The 22,182-nt window shown below is 37.3% G+C and overlaps 1 protein-coding gene across 20 annotated transcripts in view; it reads left to right on the top strand.

Annotated features, from left to right (window-relative positions):
- BAZ2B (bromodomain adjacent to zinc finger domain 2B) overlaps window positions 1-22,182 on the top strand; it is a 432,513-nt gene that overhangs the window by 35,299 nt on the left and 375,032 nt on the right. For all 20 annotated transcript variants that reach the window (XR_004271241.1, XR_004271240.1, XM_032286284.1 and 17 more), the window contains exon 3: window positions 18,559-18,661. The gene's annotated coding sequence lies outside the window, so the exon portion shown is untranslated. The remainder of the gene's footprint in view (window positions 1-18,558; window positions 18,662-22,182) is intronic.

Genomic DNA, 22,182 nt, shown 5'->3' with positions numbered 1-22,182 from the left:
CAAGGTGATTGAAAAAAGAATAGCAGTTGCAGAATGTTAGAAATAATACTGATTTTTAAATTTACCTTTGTGTGTAACCTTGACTCCTGTCAATTTAGAGATAGCAAAATATGATTTAGCCAGAAGACTAAGATTCTTGGTGAATCATAATGCTTTAAAGACCATTTATTAATAAACATGGACTTTGATAAGGAAAGCGTTAGAAGTGAAGTTTCTTAAGGTCTTTTAATTATCTCTTTTCCCTTCTTTTTGTGAAATATCTAAAAAAAAAAAAAAATTAGCTGAACTTGGTGGGATGCCTCTGTATACCTAGTCACTTGGGAGGCTGAGGTGGGAGAATAGCTTTAGCCTGTGACATGCAGGTTGCAGTGAGCTATGATCATGCCACTGCACTCTAGCCTGGGTAACAGAGTGAGACCATGTCTCAAAAAAAGAAAAAAAAAGGTAATTGAAACATTTCACATAGAAAAGCTAAGATTTCATTATATTCTCTAATGAGATGATATGTGGGAAATATGAAAATTGGTAGGTAATTATTAAATCAGTTGGGGAAATCTGGAGAATCATTTTCTGTACATTATTTTAGATAAAATTGTACCTTAATTATCTCCGAAAAATAACTGATCTGTTTTTTAGTATTTCTTCAGATTGTCTTTCTTGGGTTTCACAATTCTGTAACTGGAGAGGTTTCCCTTTATAAAGTTGTATATACATTGCTATCACATGTTTACCTTGGATTGACTCCCTCATATTCTCTGTTCACTAGACATAGTGAATAGTTCACTAATGTATACAAATTTCTCCTATCTATGATTCAGGAATTAGAGGATTTTTACAGTTAATGGGCTCATTTAACATTTGTTAAATTATATTCTGTTGTATCGTTTTTTACTGAAAAAGTGTAATATGTTTAAAAAATATTTTAATATTTTATTGCCTCTTTTAATTTGTTTATTATAATAGAAACAAGGTCTCAAATTCCTGGCCTCAAATGATTCTCCCACCTATGCTTCCCCACAGTACTAGGATTATACGCAAGAGCCACCGTGCCAACTTATAATAAGTCTTACTCCAGTCCAAAATGAGAGGATTCTGCCTTGTCTTTCCCAATTCCTTATTGGTGTATTATTTCTCTCCCAGTGAGGAGCTCTGGCTCCCAGGAGTGTTTTATATGTTTACTCATTTGCTTAATGCTGCAACAAAGACAAAATCATACAAAAATGCTGCTCCAATGTCATTACAGACAATAGGCTTTTAAGACAGAGCTGAAGAATTTTTTGAATTTTTATTTATTTTCTTTTTTTTTTTTGGTTTTTTTACATTTATTTATTTTATTGCACTTTAGGTTTTGGGGTACCTGTGAAGAACATGCAAGATTGTTGCATAGGTACACACGTGGCAGTGTGATTTGTTGCCTTCCTCCCCATCTCCTACATCTGGGATCTCTCCCCTTGCTATCTCAGCCCAACTCCCAACCCCCCACCGTCCCTTCCCTATTTCCCCCGAACTGACCCCAGTGTGTAGTGCTCCCCTCCCTGTGTCCATGTGTACTCATTGTTCAACACCCACCTATGAGTGAGAACATGCAGTGTTTGATCTTCTACTCTTCTGTCAGTTTGCTGAGAATGACGGTTTCCAGGTTCATCCATGTCCCTACAAAGGACACAAACTCATCGTTTTTGATGGCTGCATAATATTCCATGGTGTATATGTGCCACATTTTCCCTGTCCAGTCTATCATCGATGGGCATTTGGGTTGGTTTCAGGTCTTTGCTATTGTAAACAGTGCTGCAATGAACATTCATGTGCACGTGTCCTTATAGTAGAACAATTTATAATCCTTTGGATATATACCCAGTAATGGGATTGCTGGATCAAATGGAATTTCTATTTCTAGGTCCTTGAGGAATCACCACACTGTCTTCCACAATGGTTGAACTAATTACACTCCCACCAACAGTGTAAAAGTGTTCCTATTTCTCCACATCCTCTCCAGGATCTGTTGTCTCTAGATTTTTTAATGATTGCCATTCTAACTGGTGTGAGATGGTATCTCAACGTAGTTTTGATTTGCCTTTCTCTGATGACCAGTGATGATGAGCATTTTTTCATATGTTTGTTGGCTTCATGTATGTCTTCTTTTGTAAAGTATCTGTTCATATCCTTTGCCCACTTTTGATTGGGCTTATGTGTTATTTTCTTGTAAATCTGTTTTACAGGTAGTGCTCGACTTATGACCACGGTCGGGACCGCGGACCGGTCGTAACACAATTTGGTCATAAGTTGAGTAGGCTATATGTACAGTTGAAATGGTGCATGCGGAGAAGGTAGTGCTGCCAGAAGTTGGTCCGCACTGTCGTACGCCCAGCTGGGCAACGTTTGCGCTGCCAGACGCAGAGCAGTCGTCGCTAGCGATTGTGGTCATAAAGTCGAATAGTCGTAAGTTGCATAGGTGGTAAGTCGATCAATACCGGTAGTTATTTGTAAATTCTGGATGTCAGCCCTTTGTCAGATGGGTAAACTGCAAAAATTTTTTCCCATTCTTTTGGTTGCCGATTCACTCTAATAATTGTTTCTTTTGCTGTGCAGAAGCTGTGGAGTTTGATTATGTCCCATTTGTCTATTTTGGCTTTTGTTGTCAATGCTTTTGGTGTTTTGGCCATGAAGTCCTTGCCTACACCTACGTCCTGAATGGTTTTGCCTAGATTTTCTTCTAGGGTTTTTATGGTGTTAGGTCTTATGTTTAGGTCTTTAATCCATCTAGAGTTAATTTTAGTGTAAGGTGTCAGGAAGGGGTCCAGTTTCTGCTTTCTACACATGGCTAGCCAGTTTTCCCAACGCCATTTACTAAACAGGGATTCCTTTCCCCATTTCTTGTTTTTGTCTGGTTTGTCAAAGATCAGGTGGTTGTAGATATGTTGTGTTGCGTCCAAGACCTCTGTTCTGTTCCATTTGTCTATATTTCTGTTTTGGTACCAGTACCATGCTGTTTTGATTACTGTAGTCTTGTAGTATAGTTTGAAGTCTGGTAGTGTGATGCCTCTCGCTTTGTTCTTTTTGCTTAGAATTGACTTGGCTATGTGGGCTCTCTTTTGGTTCCATATGAAATTTAGGGTGTTTTTTTTCCAGTTCTGTGAAGAAGGTCATTGGTAGCTGGATGGGGATAGCGTTGAATCTGTAAATTACTTTGGGCAGTATGGCCATTTTCACGATATTGATTCTTCCTAACCATGAACATGGAATGTTTCTCCATCTGTTTGTGTCCTCTCTTATTTTGTTGAGCAGTGGCTTGTAGTTCTCCTTGAAGAGGTCCTTTACGTTTCTTGTTAGTTGTATTCCTAGGTATTTTATTCTCTTTGTGGCAATTGTGAATGGTAGCTCGTTCTTGATTTGGCTCTCTTTAAGTCTGTTATTTGTGTATAGGAATGCATGTGATTTTTGCACATTGATTTTGTATCCTGTGACTTTGCTGAAGTTGCTTATCAGTTTCAGGGGATTCTGGGCTGAGACGATGGGGTCTTCTAGATATACAGTCATGTCGTCTGCAAATAGAGACAATTTGACTTCCTCCTTTCCTATTTGAATACCCTTTATTTCTTTTTCTTGCCTGATTGCTCTGGCTAGAAATTCCAGGACTATATTGAATAGGAATGGTGAGAGAGGGCATCCTTGTCTAGTGCCAGATTTCAAGGGGAATGCTTCCAGTTTTTGCTCATTCAGTATGATATTGGCTGTTGGTTTGCCATAAATAGCTTTTATTATTTTGAGATATGTTCCATCAATACCTAGCTTCTTGAGGTTTTTTAGCATAAAGGGCTGTTGAATTTTGTCAAAGGCCTTCGCTGCATATATTGAGATAATCATGTGGTTTTTGTCTTTGGTTCTGTTTCTGTGGTGAATTACGTTTATAGACTTACGTATGTTAAACCAGCCTTACATCCCCGGGATGAAGCCTACTTGATCATGGTGGATAAGCTTTTTGATGTGCTGTTGCAATCGGCTTGCCAGTGTTTTATTGAAGATTTTTGCATCTATGTTCATCATGGATATTGGCCTGAAGTTTTCTTTTCTTGTTGAGTCTCTGCCGGGTTTTGCTATCAGGATGATGTTGGTCTCATAAAATGATTTGGGAAGAATTCCCTCTTTTTGTGTTGTTTGGAATAGTTTCAGAAGGAATGGTACCAGTTCCTCTTTGTATGCCTGGTAGAACTTGGCTGTGAACCCATCTGGACCTGGGCTTTTTGTGTGTGGTAAGCTCTTAATTGCTGCCCCAACTTCAGACCTTGTTATGGGTCTGTTCAGGGTTTTGGCTTCTTCCTGGTTTAGGCTTGGGAGGAGGCAAGTGTCCAGGAATTTATCCATTTCTTCCAGGTTTATTAGTTTATGTGCATAGAGTTGTTTGTAATAATCTCTGATGGTTTGAATTTCTGTGGAATCTGTGGTGATATCCCGTTTATCGTTCTTTATTGCATCAATTTGGTTATTTTCTCTTTTCTTTTTTATTAATCTGGCTAGTGGTCTATTTTGTTGATCTTTTCAAAAAACCAGCACCTGGATTTATTGATTTTTTTGAAGGGTTTTTTGTGTCTCTTTCTCCTTCAGTTCTGCTCTGATCTTAGCTATTTCTTGTCTTCTGCTAAGTTTTGAGTTTTTTTGATCTTGCTCCTCTAGCTCTTTCAATTTTGGACGATAGGATGTCCATTTTTGATCTCTCCTTGCTTCTCATGTGGGCACTTATTGCTATATATTTTCCTCTAGAGACTGCTTTCAATGTGTCCCAGAGATTCTGGTATGTTGTGTCTTCATTCTCATTGGTTTCGAAGAACATCTTTATTTCTGCCGTCATTTCATTGTTTATCCAGTCAACATTCAAGAGCAAGTTGTTCAGTTTCCATGAAGCTGTGCGGTTCTGGGTTGGTTTTTGAACTCTGAGTTCTAACTTGATTGCACTGTGGTCTGAGAGACTGTTTGTTATGATTTCCGTTCTTTTGCATTTGCTGAGGAGTGATTTACTTCCAATTATGTGGTCAGTTTTAGAGTAGGTATGATGTGGTGCTGAGAAGAATGTCTATTCTGTGGATTTGGGGTGGAGAGTTCTGTAAATGTCTATTAGGTTTGCTTGGTCCGGGTCTGAGTTCAAGTCCTGGATATCGTTGTTCATTTTCTGTCTGGTTGATCTGTCTAATATTGACAATGGGGTGTTAAAGTCTCCCACTATAATTGTGTGGGAGTCCAAGTCTCTTTGTAAGTCATTAAGAACTTGCCTTATGTATCTGGGTGCTCCCGTATTGGGTGCATATATATTTAGGATCGTTAGCTCTTCTTGTTGCATTGATCCTTTTACCATTGTATAATGTCCTTCTTTGTCTCTTTTGATCTTTGTTGCTTTAAATTCTAATTTATCAGAGATGAGAATTGCAACTCCTGCTTTTTTTTGCTCTCCATTTGCTTGGTAAATCTTCCTCCATCCCTTTATTTTGAGCCTTTGTGTATCCTTGCATGTGAGATGGGTTTCCTGGATACAGCACACCGATGGGTTTTGTCTTTTTATCCAATTTGCCAGTCTGTGTCTTTTGATTGGGGCATTTAGTCCATTTACATTTAGGGTTAATATTGTTATGTGCGAATTTGATACTGCCATTTTGGTGCTAGCTAGCTGTTTTGCCCATTAGTTGATGCAGATTCTTTGTTGTGTTGATACTCTTTATCATTTGGCATGTTTTTGGAGGGGCTGTTACTGGTTGTTCCTTTCTATGTGTATAGCCTCTTTCAGGAGCTCTTGTAAAGCAGGCCTGGTGGTGATGAAATCTCTGAGTATTTGCATGTTTACAAAGGATTTTATTTTTCCTTCACTTATGAAGCTTAGTTTGGCTGGATAGGAGATTCTGGGTTGAAAGTTCTTTTCTTCAAGGATGTTGAATATTGGCCCCCACTCTCTTCTGGCTTGTAGGGTTTCTGCTGAGAGATCTGCTGTGAGTCTGATAGGCTTCCCTTTGTGGGTAACCCAACCTTTCTCTCTGGCTGCCCTTAGTATTTTCTCCTTCATTTCAACCCTAGAGAATCTGATGATTATGTGCCTTGGGGTTGCTCTTCTTGAGGAATATCTTTGTGGTGTTCTCTGTATTTCCTGGACTTTTATATTGCCTGCCTTGCTAGGTTGGGGAAGTTTTCCTGGATAATATCCTGAAGAGTGTTTTCCAGCTAGGATTCATTCTCTTCGTCGCATTCAGTTACACCTATCAAACGTAGATTAGGTCTTTTCACATAGTCCCATATTTCTTGGAGACTTTGTTCATTCCTTTTTACCCTTTTTTCTCTTATCTTGCCTTCTCATTTGATTTCATTGAGTTGATCTTCAACCTCTGATATCCTTTCTTCTGCTTGGTCAACTCGGCTGTTGATACTTGTGCGTGCTTCGCGAAGTTCTCATGTTGTGTTTTTCAGCTCCATCAATTCACTTATATTCCTTTCTATTTTGTCCATTCTCATTAGCATTTCGTCAAATCTTTTTTCAAGGTTCTTAGTTTCTTTGCATTGGGTTAGAACATGTTCTTTTAGTTCACAGAAGTTTCTTACTACCCACCTTCTGAGGTCTGATTCTGTCATTTCATCACACTCGTTCTCCATCCAACCTTGTTCCCTTGCTGTTGAGGAGTTGTGATCCCTTGTAGGACGAAAGGTGTTTTGGTTTCAGGTGTTTTCATCCTTTTTGCGCTGGTTTCTTCCCATCTTTATGGATTTATCCACCTGTCGTCTTTGTAGTTGTTGGCTTTCAGATGGGGTCTCTGAGTGAATGTTCTGTTTGTTGATGATGAGTTTATTTCTGTTTCTTAGTTTTCCATCTAACAGTCTGGCCCCTCTGCTGTAGGTCTGCTGAGGTCCACTCCAGGCCCTGCTTGCCTGGGGATCACCTGCAGCAGCTGCTGAACATTAAGGGTTGCTACCAGTTTTCTTCTTCTCTTGTCTTTGTCCCAGAAGGATACCCACCAAATGTCAGTCTGATCTCTCCTTTATCAGGTGGCTCTTTGGATATACAGGGGTCAGGGAGCTGCTGGCGGAGACAGTCTATTCTTTATAGGAGCTCAGATGCTGAGCTGTGAGCTCCGTTGTTCATTCAGAGCTGCTGGGCAGGTACATTTAGGTCTGCTGCAGCAGAACTCATAAACCACTTTTTGTTCCCAGGTGCTCTGTCCCAGGGATTTAGGGCTTTATTTATGAGTCTCCGTTGTGCTGCTGCCTTTTTTTTTCCTTCAGAGCTGCCCTGCCTAGCAAGGAGGCAGCCTAGTCACTGTCTGCCTGTAGTAGCTTTCCTGAGCTGCTGTGGGCTCTGCCCAGCTGCCGAGTGAACTTCCCTGCAGTCCTGTTTATATGGGTGTGGGCAATGGTGGCCCAACTCTGTATTGGCGGACTCTCTCTGTACTGTCGGGCTGGGCAACGGCGGGCTGCCTCAGCAATGGCGAGTTGCCTTGGCAACGGCAGGCTGCCTCAGCATTGGCTGACTACCTCTGTAGTGTTGGAGAGCCTCGGTAATGGCAGACGCCCCTCCCCCACAGAGCTGGACCATCCTGGGTTCAGCTGCGCTTGCTGTGAAACTCTCAATCCAGAAAGTTTCTGATTGCTGTTCTTTTGTGGGGGTGGGACCAGCCGAGCCTGATCACTTGGCTCCCTGCCTCAGAACCTTTTTTTTTTTTTTTTTTAAGTTGGTGTTCCAGTCGCCTGTTGAAGAGGCGCCAGAATCTGTGTGTTTTCCCTTGCGGCGACTCACTGCGCTGGCTTAAACAGCGGCACTGAGATTCGTGGCACTTTTTTTGCCCTGGAATCTACTGACCTGGTTCCCTGTTCAGTCCCTTTTTTTTTTTTTTTTTTTTTAGATGGAGTTTCACTCTTGTTACCCCGGCTGGAGTGCAATGGCGCAATCTTGGCTCACCGCAACCTCCGCCTCCTGGGTTCAGGCAATTCTCCTGCCTCAGCCTCCTGAGTAGCTGGGATTACAGGCACATGCCACCATGCCCAGCTAATTTTTTGTATTTTTAGTAGAGACGGGGTTTCACCATGTTGACCAGGATGGTCTCGATCTCTTGACCTCGTGATCCACCCGCCTCGGCCTCCCAAAGTGCTGGGATTACAGGCTTGAGCCACCATGCCCGGCCTCAGTCCCCTTTTTAATCAGATGAATGGGCGACTTCCCATGGCTCCAATCGCCAGCCAAAAGAGCACCCAGACCAGTGTATTTTGTACGGAGAACCGCTGCGCTGGGGCGCTGACAAAGCAGCCACGCGGGGCAAGGCAGCCCTGCCGGCCGATACAGCCCTGCCGGCCGATACAGCCATGCTGGCCGAAACAGCCGTGCTGGCGACCCGTGGGGCTCCTCTGCCCGGGAATTTCCTAGTCTGTGGGCAATAAAAATGCGGCGTCCACTCACCCTCTGTGCTTTCACTGGGAGCTGCAATCCTGAGCTGTTCCTAAACGGCCATCTTGGATCCCACTCCTATTTATTTTCTAACAGTGAAAGGTATATACTTCAAATACAGTATTCAAAAATTATTTGGCTTTGTTTTAGCTATGTTATTTATTCAAAATCTTTACATTTGTTTCTTCAAGTATTCAACTTTAGGTTTTCATTATTCTTTTTATTTTTTTGCAAAAAGTAAAAAAAGAAAAACCAAAAACAATCCTCTAGGGGAATGATAAAATGATAACCAGAAATGAAAAAAACAAAGCAAAACAGAAACCTAGTTATCTAAAGAAGGTGAGTGAAAGAGTAGTAGGGTTCAAGTGTGTAGGAGATTCACTCTTGTGTCGCGGCTGGACTGCAATGGTGCAATCTCAGCTCGCTGCAACCTCCACCTCCCAGGTTCAAGTGTTTCTCTTGCCTCAGCCTCCCAAGTAGCTGGGATTACAGGCACATGCTAACACGCCCGGCTAGTTTTTGTATTTTTTAGTAGAAATGTGGTTTCACCGTGTTGGCCAGGCTGGTCTCGAACTCCTAACCTACGTGATTGGCCCACCTCAGCCTCCCAAAGCACTGGGAATCCTTCCTTCCCCTTCCCCTTTCCCTTCCTTCCTTTCTTTTCATCTTTCCTTCCCTTTCTGTTTCCTTTCCCTTTCCCTTTCCTTTCTTTTTTTTTTTTTTTTTAATTTGTGACAGGGTCTCACTTCGTTGCCCTGGGTGGAGTGCAATCGTGTGATCACACAGCTCACTGCAGCCCTCACTTACTGGACTCAGGTGATACTTCCATCTCAACTTCCCAAATAACTGGAACTATGAGCACATGCCACCACACCCAGGTAGTTTTGTAGAGATGAGGTTTCACCATGTTGCTCAGGCTGGTCTTGAACTCATTGGCTCAAGCAATCTGCCCACCTCAGCCTCCCAAAGTGCTGGGATTACAAGTATTAGCCACTGCATCTGACTTCCCTGTTCTTTTAAATTAAAAAAAACATTTTTTTAATTATATTATTTACCCTTAAATGTTCTTAAATAAAAACTATACAAAAATATATAATCAATGAAATGTCATCCCTCTTCTGTCCCTTCTGCTCTTTCACTCACCTTCTTTAGATAACTAGTTTTTTTTCGTTTCTGGTTATTCCTCTAGAGGTTTTTTTTTTTTTTTTTTTTTTTTTTTTTTTTTTCATTTTGTCTGTTTGTGTGTGTGTGTGAAAATATGTATATCTTCATATGTAATTATATATTCATATTTCTTTCAGAAAAGATAGCTACTATGTGTACTTTTTTATAGTTTTGATTTGTTTGATTTTTGCCTAATATATCCTGAATATATTTTTATCACTTCATAGAGATCTTCATTATTCTTTTACAACTACATAATTTGGGATGTACAGTATGTGGGTATCCATAGTTCAACCTTCTAATGTAAGACCATTTATGTGTTTTTCCTGTGTTTTGCAATTTCAAATAATGCTGCAATTCATCACCTTGTACATAGATCTTTTTATACATTTAGAGCTGTATATTCAGGGAAAATTCCAGAAATGGGATTGTTAAATCAAAGGATAAACACCTTTGTAGTTTTGTTTGATGTTGCCAAATTTTTCCCTTTAGAGGTTATAGCATTTTATATCCCGCCAGCAATGTTCCTGTTTCCTCACAGCCTCACCAACAGAGTAATTGTCAAACTTTAGAGTCGTTACTGGTCTAAAAGTGAGAAATGGCATCTTAGTGTAGTTTTAACTTGCATTTGTCTCATGAAAGTGAACCTGAATGTATTTACATATGTTTTAGAGCCATTTCATATTAAGTTTCTGGATCATCTGCTTAATTTTTTTTTTGCCTATTTTTCTATTGGGATTAGACTTCTCAATTGGTTGTCTAAGAGTTTTTTATATATTAGGAATGTTAGCCTTTTACCTGTAGTTTATGTTGCAAGTATTTCCTCCCTGCTTACCATTTGTCTTTGGACTTTACTTAATGATCCTTTTTGCCATACAGAAGTTTTTCATTTTTACGTAACAGATTTGTCAATATTTTCTTTTAATGAATCTGGAGTTTGAGTCATATATATAAAGTCTTTCTCAATACCTAAGATATAAGGAAATATATGTTTTATTTCACTCTGTATCATTTTATACTTTACATTTAGAACTTAGGTCTACTTGGGGTGTATGCATATGTATGGTGTGCAAAATGAATCCACATGTATCATTTTCCAAATAGCTATCTAGTTATCTCAACATTATTTATTAAAAAGTACATTTTTCCTCTAGTCTTCTGAGATAACTCTTTATTGCATACTAAATTTCTAAATCTATACTTGTCAGTTTTTAGAATCTTTATTCTTCCTCACTGGTCTTCTGTCTATTCATGTGTTGATACTATACTAGTTTAATTATAGTAGATTTCTAATATATTTAAATAACTAGAAGATCTAAGCTTTCCTTTTCTTTATTAGGGTTTTTCTGCTATGCTTTCATACTTACCTGTCATATGGATATTAGTATCAACTTGTCCAGTTGCAGACCACACTAATTTTATAAATTTCAGTATAGTTAATAAATTTGTAATAATGAATCATTCTATTGATGAACAAAGGATGTATTTATGTTCATTCAAATCTACTTTTATTATTATTTGGAGTGTTTTAATGTTTTCCCCGTAAAGGCTTTGCATGTTTGTTTTTAATTTATTCCAGATATTTTATTTTGTATTGCTATTTAAATGCACTTTTTTATTCTATTGTATCTTATAATTATTGTATGAAAAAATGAATAATTTTAAAGACAAATAGCAATTAGAAAAGAGCAAAAACATGAAGTTTCAAATAACAAATGCACAATAAACAAAGTAAAAATGACAGACAACAAACTAGAAAAATATTTGTAGTGTATGCCCCAGACACAGGGTTATTATCTGTAATATGTTAAGAGTTGCTGAAAATAAAGGAAAAAATGTACATTAACCTATGGAAAAAAATCTGTACTATGAACAGACATCTAATACAAAAAATTATTTTTTCAGACACAGTTTTGCTCTGTCGTCCAGGCTGGAGTGCAGTGGCAGGATCTTGGCTCACTGTCTGCCTCCTGAGTTCAAGCGATTCTCCTGCTTTAGCCTCCTGAGTAGCTGGGATTACAGGCACATGCCACCACACCTGGCTTATTTTTTTGTTTTTTTAGTAGAGATGGGGTTTCACTGTGTTAGCCAGGATGGTCTCAATCTCCTGACCTCGTGATCTGCCTGCCTTGGCCTCCCAAAGTACTGGGATTACAGGCCTGAGCCACTGCACCCTGCATAAAAAATTTTTTTAAACAATAGAATACATGCTCAGGTTACTCATGAGAAGAGGTGAGAGTGCACTAATATATAATTTTTTACTTATGAAATTGGCACAAACCCATGAATTTCCAACTGTTGGTGAGGATGTGAGGAATCAGGCATTGTCATACACTACTTATAGGATTACAAAGTGGTATCATACTATGGAAAGGGATTTGGCATTATTTTGCTGTGTGTCATATAGATTTACCCTTTCAAGCAGCAGTTTCATTGCTATGTCCCAAAATTTAATTTAAAAAAATGCAGTATGAATTATATACAAGGTTATTTATTATAATCTTATTTCTAGTAGGAAAAGACTAGAAACAATTCAAATATCTATCAAGAGGGAATGGTTGACTAAAACATGGTACATCCACACAATTGTGAAACACAAGCCTGTAGAAAAGAATGAAGAATATCACTATATACTACTGGAGTGGTTTCTAAGATATTTTGTTAAGTAAAATAGTGAAGTTCAGAAGACTACGTAACATTCTATATTTTATCTGGCCCATTTTATCTGTGTAGTTCAGAGGATCTGTACCAAAGTGCAGAGAGAAATGAGGATGGAAGATACAGAAAAGAGCTCAAGAGCCAAATGGAACATAGGGCAGCAAAGGTCTAACGAAAGGTAACATCTGTACATTTGGAAATTAAGCCAGATAGTTCTCCATGACCCTTGGCTCAAAGAATAACTACAGTGTAAATTAGACAAATATTTTGAGGCGGGGTACAGTGGCTCACATCTGTAATCCTAGCACTTTGGGAGGCTAAGGTGGGTGGATCACTTGAGGTCAGGAGTTCAAGATCAACCTGGCCAACATGGTGAAACCCCATCTCTCCTAAAATACAAAAATTAGCAAGGTGTGGTGGTGCATGCCTATAATCCCAGCTACTTAAGAAGCTGAGATGGGAGAATTGTTTGAACCAGGAGGTGGAGGTTGCAGTGAACCGAGATAGTGCCAGTGCACTCCAGCCTGGGTGACAGAGTGAGACTGCATCTCAAAAAAAAGAAAAAAAGAAAAAAATTTTGAAATGAATGCTAAAAATAAGACAAAACTGATGGGATGCATTAAAAGCTATGCTCAAAATGAAATTTAGATCCTTACATGCATATAGTAAAAGAAGAAAGCACCCCAAATGATTTAAAAATTGATTTTTTAATATGTTAGAAAAATATCAGAAAGATAAATTTAAGGAAAATAAAAGATAATAAAGGTTAAAGTAGAATTAATGAAATAGAAAATAAACATATATTAGAAAAAAGATAAAACTACAAGTTCATTCTTTGGAAATATCATTAAAACTGATAACAAGAATTGTCAGGAAAAGACAAGAAGACACAAATTGTCATTATCCAAAATGAAGAAGGGGATATCATTACATATCCAACAGACTTTAGGAGGATATTTTGAACTATGCTAATATGTTAGGAAATTTATGTGAAATGGAAAAGTTCCTGGAAAAATTCAACATACAAATAAAAGAAGTAGTCTATGTCTATATTTATTAACAATAGTTAAAAACCTTTCCACATAAAGACTTCAGGTTCCACTGACTAATTATTTAAAACATTAAGAAATAGCATGACCTTCCACCAAGTCTTTAAGAAAGTAGAATATAAATGAACACTTGCCAACTTATTTTATGAGACCAGCATATTTTGATACCCAGATCTGACAACTAGAAAATAAAAGTCCCATATTTCTTTTTTGGAAAAAAAGACAAAATTTCCCGTATTGAACTTTAAGTTTGGTTGTAATTCAAGTGGAACAACTCCATCATACACTGCTGATAGATGACAGCATTTTGGACACTGTGACTGCTAAAACTGATTCGTGTGTGTGTGTGTGTGTGTGTGTATGTATGTATCACTTTCATTTCCATTTCTAGATATACCCCATACACATGAATATGTGCACCAATAAGATATGTACAAGAATCATAGCAGCATTATTCTACTAGTTTGAGCCCAGACTGGGCAACATAGTAGGACTTCATGTCTTAGAAAATGAATGAAATCCTATCGCTACTAGATGCAACAGCAGGGATATATCTCACTAACATAATGTTGAATCAACAATACTCAATGTAAAATAATATGTACTGTATGATTTCATTTACATAAAATTTAAAAACCTTCTAAATTAGTCAATATTGTTAGAATTCATAGTGCTTATTTTTGTGAATAATGATAGGGAGTAGTGATTGAGAAGCGTATATTAGAGGGGTTTCTGATGTGTTTGTTATGTTCTATTTCTTGAACACTTGTCCACTTTGAAATGCTTTATAAAGCTATGTGCTTATGGTTTACGTACTTCTGTTGATTATACTTCAATATATATATGTTGATTAAATAAAACTACCCTTCTCCAAAAAGAAAGACTTGAAAGTATAGCAACCAAATACAATACGTATACATTTTTTGTTTGTAATTCCCGAAAAGAAAGCTGTAAAATAATTTGATGAGATAATTAAGTAAATTTGAATACTGACTGAATATTATTGAAAATGTCTGGCCAGGTGCAGTGGGTCATGCCTGTAGTCCCAGCAATTTGAAAGCCGAGGTAGGAGAATACCTTGAGTCCAGGAGCTTGAGACCAGCTTAGGCAGCTTAGGAAACCCCATCTCCACAAAAAAAATTTTTAATTAGCCAGATGTGATGACACAGGCCTGTAGTCCCAGCTATTTGGGAGGATGAGGTGGGAGGATTGCTTGAGCTTGGGAGGTCACGTCTGTAGTGAGCTGAGCCATAATTGCACCACTCCACTCCAGCCTGGATGACAGAATGTGAAAGACCCTGTTACAAAAAAAGAAAATGATCGTTAATTTTTAGGTGTCAGAATAGTATAGCAATTTTTTTTAAGTTTATTCTTTTATAGACACATTCTGAGGTAGTTACACATGAAATGGTAGGATGGATGGATGTAGTTTGCTTCTAAGTAATCCTGTAAGAGAAATGACTAGAGGTATTGTATTAGTCAGGGTTCTCTAGAGGGACAGAACTAATGGAATACATATATATAGATATGTATATATATGGGAGTTAATTAAGTATTATTACACAATCACAAAGTCCCACAACAGGCCATCTGCAGGCTGAGGAGCAAGGAGAAACAGTCTGAGTTCCAAAACTGAAGAACTTGGAGTCAGATGTTTGAGGGCAGGAAGCATCCAGCACAGGAGAAAGATGTAGGTTGGGAGGCTAGGCCAGTATCTCTTTGCAGATTTTTCTTCCTGCTTATATTCTAGCCATGCTGGCAGCTGATTAGATTGTGCCCACTTAGATTAAGGGTGGGTCTACCTTTCTCAGCCCACTGACTCCAATGTTAATGTCCTTTGGCAACACCCTCACAGACACATCCAGGATCAATACTTTGTATCCTTCAATCCAATCAACTTGACAGTATTAACCATCACAGGTATAGAAGAAATAAGAATGCCCATATGTTCATAATATCTTAAACTGTATAGGAATATATGTGGGTTTATTATTATGACTTTTCCTACTATTCTGAGTCCTTGGAAATTTGTATAATGGATACTTACATTTTTGTAAATAAGTAAAAATCCTTTTCACATAACATAGCTGCAGACATTTTTGTTTTCTGCAAGTATAAATTAACTTATATGGTATCAAGTGTTAAAGAGACAGAGGCTAAGAACTAGGAATGACAATTCTGATGGAAACCATTTGGATGGAGGCCACACCACAACGGGACACAGTGATGGACTAAACATCTGCAACAGGCACAGTAAAATGACAAACTGTTTTTCTTATCAGCAAACTGTATTGCCCATATAAATGAGAATTCCACCAGACCTGAGAAGCATAATTTTTGGGTGGGAGGGAAAGTGTATTTTTGGAGTAGAAGAGGATTTATATATATTTCTGACCCCTCTACTTCAGTTACTGGAGAGTCTGGCAACACATTTCCCTGACTGAAAACAGATAGTAACTTGACACATGAAATTATAACTTCTAACGTTGTCAATTAGTTGTGATTAGTTTCACAAGATCAGTGAACCTATGTGGCATGTTTTAAGTCAAGCCAGACTTTGGATAAGGAAGCTAACTAGTAGAAAAACTTATATGTCATTCAATGCAATATCTTTTTTTAAAGCCTAGCTTCTAAGCTTAAGGGGCTCAAATATTATTACATTTACAAGCCTTATGTTAGAAAGGAAACTGAGACCCTCTGAGTATAAGTATCTTGCTTTTTGGCCTTTTCCAAATAATATTGCCTGCTAACACAATCCAGGATTATTTGGAGAACAGCTGCTTAAGTGTTTGTAGCAGAAGAAAATAATATTTGTCTATAATATATTATTTGTTGTGAGAAAGCAAGAATACCTTTTCAGATGTCTGTAAATACTGACAAAGATGCCAGATTCAAGGAGCTATTATTGACCAAATGTTGACAATTTGAACATAAAAAAGAAGACCATGATTACGATAAATGGAACCAGTTGAATCTGTGAAAAGCCTGACATCCATGATGAGGCTCAAAAGGAGCAAGTACATTGTGCTCAGTAAAGTCATACCCATCTACGTGAGTCAGTCCCCAGGTCCAAAAAATACAAAAGTATACACCTCATGGTTGTTGGCCAAATGATCACTCACCAAGGCCCAAGGAGTGGACTCTGGAGAGAAAGATTTGTGACCATGGACGTTAGTTTGTGTTCAGTGGAAGAACCCTTCAAATACAAGTGTTTTTGCAGGTGTTTTGAGGCAACCCTCAGGAAAGTGTTGGTCCTAATTTTGGACAGATGTTCATGGAAGCTTGAGACTTGGCTTATTACTCACTTGCCTCTCAGTAAACTCTCAGAAATATGCTAGGTGTATGTTATATATCTACACCAGGTTAGCTGGCAAGCACTCCCCAAATTCTGAAGCAACAGGAGGAGGAGTCAGAAAGCCGTAACGCTTCCCTCTCTCCAAAAGAATAAAGTAGATGCTGCTTATACCTGGAAAAACCTTCACTCTGGTTAGCATCACTGGCAACTGGATTTCCATGAGGATTCTAAGGTCCCAGGATTCTGTATAAGATGTATTGTTGTTTACTTTCTATTTTAATGAAAATTGTATAGTTTTATTTTCTTCTGTTTATCTTTCCAACTTGGGGGATTTATGGGAAAGAAAAAGACAATACTGGCAGTTGTTGAACATTGTTTATGTGGGTGAGATCCCTTGGATTTAACAATTAAAACATTACAATGTTTTAATTATTTTTAATTAACAATTAAAACATTAAAACATTACAACTTCTGTGTTTATGTGATCGACTGCTATAAATCAGCTACAATGTAATCCTTAGGTATATTCATGGTTGTTACACTACTTCCTCTTCAACATTTTTGAAATGTGTGCCATAAATCCTAATTGTCTCAATTGATTGTGAACAGTCTTATATTCTAAAGCAAAATTATTGTTTTGTTGCAACTAGAAGACTATTCTTTTATACAAAAGTTTAGAATGTTTATATGGAAAATGAAATAGTAATGTCTAATATAAACTTTATACAAAAGTTTATGATGTTTATATGGAAAATCAAATAGTAATGCCTAATATAACAATATATACACAAAGAAAAAAGAAGTAAAGGGTTTCCGGGATGAAAATGAGGTGAAGAATTTTCAAGTCACACTTAAGTTTGACAACATGGTTGTATTTTTGAGCAGCTCACAAAAGAACTATTCTAAGAGTTGTGGAACATTATTACGTACAGTTAGGATTAGTTATAAAGGAATTTGTTGATATGATTAAAAATTATATATACATGAGAAGTGACCATTAGAAGGGAAAACAACATGCTATCCAATCTGAAAGGCCATTAGCATAAGCATCTCTAGTGTTTGGTCTTCATTATTTAAACGTATCAGATTATTTGCTAAGAATACATAAACTTTTTCTGCTAACTTGACTAGTATACTGGGTATCCCTGAGCAGAAAGAGTTCATATTCATTGACCACGCCTCTGAAAACTTCAGCAGGACTGGGCAATTTTTTTTTTTTTTTTGTCTAATTGGTGAAAACATCCCAATAAATAACTGTTGTATCTGACATATTCTCTTCTTTTTAAAATTGTGACATTTATATTTAAACTCAATTTAAAAACATTGCCTCTCTAGGTTCACTTTTAAAAGTATTTGAGGTAGTACCTTCTAGAAGGAATTAGTTATTTATATCCTATATAGCTACCAATTATTTTCTGTCTTAATGTGTATCACCCTTGCATACATATTTTTTTTAATTTGAAATGGTTCTTTGAGACAACGAAAATATTGCAAGGAGCTCCAGTGGCCCAACTGAATTATAAAACATTAACCAGCAAGACAGCAGTTCTGAACATCAACCTCGACAGCTTATGAGTGAAGAGAGTAGATAGTAAGGGAGGGCCAGATTTAAAGGTTCAATATATTTGACATGACAAAATCAAGGGATGAGGAATATTGAGGTGCAGTTTAGAACTGCGAGTACTATTCTTGGGAAAGCAGGCCTAGACACACTTATAATCTGAAACCTAAGATAAAGAAAATAATTATGAAAGCAGATAGAGAAAAGTTTGCTTTACATACAAAAGAACAATAATTTGAAGGCCAACATTTTTCATCAGGAAGCATAGAGGCCAGAAGACAGTATAACATCATCTTAAAACCTGAAACAATAAATCAAGTCAGTCCAGAATTCTGTGTCCAGTGGAAGTATCCTTCAGAAATGATGGCAAAATTAAGACAATGTTGCAAATGGGAAACTAAGAGAAATTTGTCTCCGGCAGACCTATACTACAAGAAATGATAATGGAAGTTCTTCAATTGGAAAAGAAATGATATTAACAGAAAACTTGGACCTTCAGGAACAAATGAAGAACATCAGAAAGGGTAAATATCTGGATAAAAATAAAATACTATTTTTATCCTCTTAAGTTCTTTAAAACTACCTTTGAATATATAAAACAAAATGATAACATTGGAGTTTTGGAGTTTTCAATATATGCAGATATAATACATATTTACATTACTTTTATTTACAATAAAATTTTTATAATTACTATAAAACACATAAAACGGTAACAATATATGCTATGTGGCAAGGGGACAGGTGATTAAAGGGACCTAAATGCTTGCAAGGCATATATATTTTACATGAAGAGAAGAGATAATAGTGTTCTGCTTGAACTCTGAAAGGTTAGAGATGTATATTGTGATACATCTGTAGAGATTAGTGAAATCGCTAAAAAGAAAGTACAAAGAGTTATATCTCATAAGCCAATAGAATTGTTAAAATGCAGTACTAAAAAGTATTTAAATTATCTTTCTAAAAAGTAGGAAAGAGGCTGAGCATGGTGGCTCATATTCCAGCACTTTGGGAGGCCAAGTCGAGTGGGATCACTTGAGGTCAGGAGTTCAAGACCAGCCTGGCCAACATGGTGAAACCCCATCTCTAGTAAATATGCAAAACCTAGCCAGGCATGGTGGTGCATGCCTGTAATTCCAGCTACTCAGGAGGCTGAGGCAGAAGAATCGCTTGAACCCAGGAGGCAGAGGTTGCAGTGAGTCCAGGTTATACCACTGCACTTCAGCCTGGACGACAGAGCAAGACTCCATCTCAAAAAAAAAAAAAAAAAGGAAAGAACAACAGGAACTACTGCAACAACAAATAGAGATAACAGAACCAAGTAATAAAATTATTAAATGAAATTCAGTTATAACAATGATCACATTAAATATTAAACATCCAAATACTAAAATTTAAAGGCAGGTTGTTAGAGCAGATGTAAAACAAAGAAGAGACTATACTTCCTATAAGAGATATACCCTAGGCTGAAAATTACAAACATGTTAAAAGTAAATGAATAGATAAAACCATACCAGGCAAACAGCATAAAAAGAAAAACAGCTATATTAATATCAGGTGAAATTGCTTTTAAGACTGAGAGTATTACCAGAGAGAAAGAGTGATATTTCTTTCTTTTTTTAATTTGAAACAGTGTCTCATTCTGTCTTCCAGGCTGGAGTGCAGTGGCCTGATCTCTGCTCACTGCACCCTCCACCTCCTGGGCTCAAGTGATTCTCCTGCCTCAGCCTCCTCAGTAGCTGGGATTACAGGCACATGCCAGCACACATGGCTAATTTTTTGTATTTTTAGTAGAGACAAGATTTCACCATGTTGACCAGGCTGGTCTAGAACTCCTGACCTCAACTGATCTACCCGCCTCAGGCTCCCAAAGTGCTGGGATTACAGGAATGAGCCACCACGCCTGGCCAAGAGTGATATTTCATAATGATTAAATGCACAATTCAAGAAAACATAATCACAAATGCCTGTGTAACAACAACTTAAACATGCATGAAGCAAAAATTGAGATCATAGTAGAAGATTTTAATACTCCCTTCTTAGTTCTTGATAGAACAACTAAAAAAATCTGTAAAGACATAGAAAATTTACACAACACTATGAACTACTTTGATCTAATAGATACATTTGGAATACTATACCTAAATAACTACCAAATACATTTTTTTATGTTTACATGGTATATTCTCATACAGAGACCATGTGATAGACAATAAAACAAAACAAACTTAAAAGGAATGAAATTATGCAATTTGTTATCTTACCACACAGAATTAAAAATTGCTAACAATAAGATAGGAAAATTCCAAATATTTTGAATAATTTGAGGAATGTAAAGTAGTGCTTACAGGGTAACATAACTTCAATTTCTTTGTTTTTTTGAGACAGACTCTCTTGCTCTGTCACCCAGATTGGAGTAATGTGGCATGATCTCAGCTCACTACAACCTCTGCCTCCCAGGTTCAAACAATTATCTTGCCTCAGCCTCCCGAGTAGCCAGCATCACAGGCATGCACCACCACGCCTGGCTAATTTTTGTATTTTTAATAGAGACAGGGTTTCGCCATGTTGGCCAGGCTGGTCTCAAACTCCTGACCTCAAGTGATCGGCCTCCCAAAGTGCTGGGATTACAGGTGTGGGCCATTTCAATTTCTTAAATTAGAAAAAAAGCTTTAAAATTAATGACCTAAAATTTTTAAAAGCTAAACTAGGAAAAGCAAATGGAACCTAAACTAAGTAGAAGGCAGAAGGAATAAAGATAAGAACAGAAATCCACCACCCAAAAAACAGATGAGAGAAAGCTGACAAAACCAATATCTGATTATTTGAAAAGAAAAACAAAATAAACATGTACTTACCTAAATGATTGAGAAAAAAGAGAAAGTGTTTGACAAAATTAAACATGCATTCATGATATAAACTAAGTAAACCAGGAACAATAGGGAACTTCTTAATCTGAAAAGGAGAATATACTGGAAAACCCCTAATTGACATCATATATAACAGTGAAAGTGGAATATATTACCCCAAAGATTAGAAACATGGAAAGAATGACCTCTTTCATCACTTATATTTAACATTGTACCAAATGCTCTAGACATTGCATTAGGGCAAAATAATAACAGTAATGTGTCTAAAGATCCTAAAGAGCAAAGTAAAAATGTCCCTCTGCAAAAGCAACTACTAGAACAAATGAATGAATGAACAACGTTAGGGAATATAAAGTTAAGATAAAATGAGTTGAATGTTTTATATACTAGTAGCAAACAATTGGTATTTAAAAAAAATTTTTATCAAAAGATAATACTTAGGAATAAAGATAACAAAATACATTTCCAATGTCTACCCAGAAAACTATAAAACACTGATGAATTTTTAAGTGACCAAATTTAATAGATATACCATGTTCATGAAATACAACACTCAAGATTGTTGACATGTTGTTTCTAATCAAATTGATTAATAAAACCAATATAATTTCAGTAAAAATTTCCGTAGATCATTGTGAGAGAACATGAAAAGTTGATCAATGTGAAAATGCACAAAAACAAACAGTAATAGGCAGTGCAATTTTTTAAATGATAAAAATTTGAGAACCTATCAAGGTTTTAAGACTTCAAGTTATAATCATAACTATTTGTTATTAATGAAATGAAAGGCCCATGGAACAGTGGAACAGAATCAAATCTTAAAATAGGCCTGGCGAACACATATATAATTAACTGATTTTCACCAACGATGCCAAGATAATTTAGTGAGGGAATGGAGAGGTTTTTTTTTGTTTTAGACAGAGTCACACTCTCACTCAGACTGCAGTGCAGTGGCACAATCTTACCTTACTGCAGCCTCCACCTCGCAGGTTCAAGCACCTGTAATCCCAGCTACTTGGGAGGCTGAGGCAGGAAAATCGCTTGAACCCGGGAGGTGGAGGCTGCAGTGAGCCGAGACCATGCTATTGCACTCCAGCCTGGGTAACAGAGTGAGTAAGACTCTGTCTCAAAAAAAAAAAAAAAAAAAAAAAGTTAGCAACACGCAGTGCGCAGTG

The sequence above is a fragment of the Sapajus apella genome, unplaced genomic scaffold, assembly GCF_009761245.1.
Source record: "Sapajus apella isolate SASKATOON/1434 unplaced genomic scaffold, GSC_monkey_1.0 scaffold18, whole genome shotgun sequence".
NCBI classification, from domain to species: domain Eukaryota; kingdom Metazoa; phylum Chordata; class Mammalia; order Primates; family Cebidae; genus Sapajus; species Sapajus apella.
This window is presented reverse-complemented; position numbering and strand designations above follow the sequence as displayed.